Raw genomic sequence first — 4,156 nt, forward strand, 5'->3', positions numbered from 1 at the left:
GGGAAAGACTTTGCCGTCTTACCAGTACTAATTGTTTGTAGAATTCAGGGGGTAAATAAAAGTAATTTAGTCTCTCTTTACCTGTAAAAAGAATTTGAACTAATCAGATGGCAAGCTACATTTCCTGCACATAAAACACAACTGAAGAAATTTAACATAAATCACCTCTGACGAAGACCATTACTGTTTACATGACATCTGAAAACTTGGCATAGAGGGGTCTCATTCCTATTTGGCGTACTTGATGCTTTCAATGCAGTTCTCCTTTTTTTCCGAGTAATTTTTGGAGATACTTTCCTTACTGGATTAGTTGCTGTTGTCGCTTTAATGTACCGTATCTGTCCTGCCGTAACAAAGCTTAGTCAATTTGTGGTTGGTGATTCTGCAGAAGACAACTGCCTTCTTATACTACGAGCGAAAAGATTATGCCAAAGGAGGCAAATCCTTGATTCTCGTGCACATATGCACATACATGCTTATTAAGAATTCTAGTTTGCATCAGAACACGCTTCCTTCATCTTATTAGTTCAATTTGCGTGCTAGGATTAAAAGTTATCTCCACTTCAGATTACTAGCTTGAAAGAGGAGGAAGCAAAACTGAGATGATGGATTTTGCAATTAGAGCTAAAAGACCTTTGAAATTAAAGCCAACTCTGCAAATATTTTTTTTAGCGCTTCTTCTTTGTTGGATCGCAAGGAGTGTGCGGTGCCTTAAAGTATTCCAACGTTAAGGAAAAGCTGATTTCGCTACGATTTCCGCTAGGTGCAGTTGTGAGCACAAACCTGGATTTCTTCAAGTCCTTACTCACATGTTCAAGGAGGCCGCAAGTGCAATGTAGATTTCTCCATCTTCCGGCAGTATGAAAAGCTAGGAGTATAACGTGCTTGTATGTACTAGCCAGCCCTTTAGTACTATTCCCTCTTGCCTATACTACTTTGATTAGTCAGGAGGTTGTTGTGATTATCACCGCTCCACTATCTGTAGGCGACGCCTTGCAATCAAAGAAATTGAACTAGAGTAGGGATTTGGGGGATTTTAAGGCTGCAAGTAATTAGGCAAAAATCTGAACAATCAAAGCAAAGGCTTTCCCTAAATGTGCCGACTTGCCGTCTGATGACGAGGAGCTCTCCTAGCATTGAAAGTGAGGTGCCGTTGTGTTGCGCAGCATTAAGCAAATCAAAGGAAGGCATCAGCCTCCACACGCTTTTGAAAGTGCAGGGCTGGTTAACAACAGGTGGAAAATGACAAGATGGGAACACAGCCTTCGGTACTCTAATATTTCAGTGAAAATTTCATCAAAACACTGTTCTAATTAGGTCTTTGCATTTTTTAACTGGCTTTCTGAAAATAGAAATATTCTGTAAACAGCAACTCGAAGATCTCTTGACTACTTTCCTGCTACTTCAGAGCGTCGTTATATCTGCATTTGAGTCAAAAATGTCTTAAGATTGCCCACTCTGCAAATTCAAATCTGATTTGCAAGTCGTAGAGTTGGAGGGTAACATCTGCGCAACAGTGAGAGATGGAATGTTATAACAGGGAACTCCAAAAATAGATTGGCTACTTCATTTATCAATTAACACATTACAGTATGCATTTGCGAATGCTAACCTGCACATATTCATAGCTCACAAGCGCAACGACACTCGAAATTGTTTGGTGGTCAACTTGCTTTTGTGAAAAGACGCATTTTTTTCTTTAAATACCGCTGAGGGGAAAAAAACACTGGTAATCGTCCCCTGAAATTCAAAAAATAGGCCACATACTGTTTCATTCCTTCAGGACCGCACTTGCTTTGTATTAACATGTATGTATGCTATGGGCCGGAGGAACAATTTTTTGCAATGAATCTTACACTTGCTGACTGCTAAACATTAGTTACGCATTAAATAACCAATTATTTGAACATCTCTCTTCTTTTTTTTCAGGAAGATACAAGTTTTTGCTATCTACTTTGTGGGTAAGGAGACTCCAAGCCATCTGGTTTCTCCCATTACCTTCGCACACCTCTCGCATCCCTAGAGTGGTGACTGTTGCTTTTTCAATTAACAACAGCAAAAAAGCAAATACTTGTAAAATTGGAAGATTAGGCTGCTGCACATGTGTCTGAAGCTAGACTGGCTGCTTTAAGAGACGAAGCATCTTTTAAAGTGTAATTCTAGGCTGCCCCACACCGTGTTCTACATTGTTGGAGTAATAACGGTTTTGTGTAAAGGTAATAATATGTTGATCAAACGAAAATGAATTAATCTTATCCATTCTCATCTATCTCATTCACCCGGAGGAAACAAATTAGTCTACCTCTCTACTTGGCTAGCTCCCATTTTGGAAAAAGAAAGAACATTTGAATAAATAATTGTGCAATTGTTAATCTTAAAAGTAATAGTTTTAATAGATACCTAGGTGAGCATATTACTACAAGTAGTCTAAAAAATTAAAGGGGAAAATTGGTTTCTCCCATAACTTAATGGTACTCCGGAATGATAAGTCATAAGTCTTTATTAAATCACTTTGCCTTTCATACAGAATTAATTTGGTAAATTCCATAATTAATTTTTGTCATGATATATATCTAAGCCTCTCATAGTCAAAATGACAGATATGTAATACTTTACTTAGCTCTCAAGGGTACCTGCGACTTTGTCTTTACTTCCACTGTGTGGCATGACCTTCGGCTTATGCCAGTGGCCTATCAGGCCCGACAGCAATCTATTTTTAGTCCTTCTTTCGTCTTTAGGCAGGGCTTAAAATGTTACAAATTTTGAAAAATGTCTTTGATATGAGGAGTATTTTATGAGTATTTTCAAGCTTTCTCATAAAAGTAGACCACTGTGGACCTAACACACATTTGCCTAAATGAACTCTTTCAGCGACATGCAGGCACACTTGATCAAACAGTGGCAATTTATTCACCAATAAAAATTAGTGTACTTGGAACACCCTCCTGGATGTCTTAATTCTAAGCATTGCTTTCGATGCAGAGGTATAAACCTGGTGGTGGAAGAGCAAATAATTAAAAACCTTATGAACTTTCACCATGCGTCTTAAATGAATGTCAAGTTGCTAATCGCATGAGAAAGTGTCAATACTCCTTGAAGGCCATTAAAAACTAAACCGAATTCCATGCAGTATATTAAAAAGGGAGTGGTTAATTCATTCTATTTTTGTCATTAGCTTTGAGACTACTTTCTATCAAGATCTATTATTTTGGAGCCTGCTAATATCAAGGCGAAATAACAAAGGTCTACCATCTGATTTCGTCAAAAGAACCCATAAAAGGAAGTTATTTATACCTCACCTTCGTCATTACATCACATACCATTCTGATATATATTTATTACATTAATAGCAAAATAGAAAGAATACGTTGCGGTACTGTTTCGCATACATTTCTCAATATGCACAAAAGAATTTTACTAGACTATTAGTTATTCCACCAAGAAATATCATTGCATTCTGCTTTATCTCCGACAGTATACATTTAAATGACTACTTCCCTTCAAGCAATTATACTACTTTTTGCTATTGTAAAGTGTTCATTGTTCTTTAATTTCACTCCCAAAATCAAACTTTGGGATGGAAAAGACTGCTTAGCAAACATCGTGCACTGTGGTGATGTGGTAATGTCAGGCCAGAAGTCATCATTAACTCACTTTGCCTTGCATGCAAAACTAATTTGGTAAAAGCCATTACCCGTCTCCGCCACGGTAAACATCCAAATCTCTTATAGTCAAAATGATACATTTGTAGGAGTTTGATTGCTTTCTTAATTATTCGCTTAGTTCTGAAAGGCACTTTCAACTCCGTCTTCACTTCCGCTGTGCGGCATGGCCTTCGGCCCGTGCCAGTAGCCTGTCAGCCCTCAGTCCTACGCCAATCTAATCTTAGTCCCTCTTTCATCTTCGGGAAGGACTTGAGTTGCTACAAATAAAAGAACTGAATCAGCGAATTGAAAACTGACCCAGTTATAATAGGTATTTTGTACGCATTTTTTGTCTTTTTCACAAAGGTTGTTTGAATGAATCTATTTAGTGATAAGCAGGCACACCTTGCCAAGCATTGACGAAATCTATTCCCCAGAAAAGGTTGCTGAGTTTAAAACACTCCACTAGGAATAGTCTAAGAGGCGGAAGGCGAATGCATAAACAAATTTAT

This window comes from Echinococcus granulosus, assembly GCF_000524195.1.
Source record: "Echinococcus granulosus chromosome Unknown EG_S00229, whole genome shotgun sequence".
Classification (NCBI taxonomy): Eukaryota; Metazoa; Platyhelminthes; class Cestoda; order Cyclophyllidea; family Taeniidae; genus Echinococcus; species Echinococcus granulosus.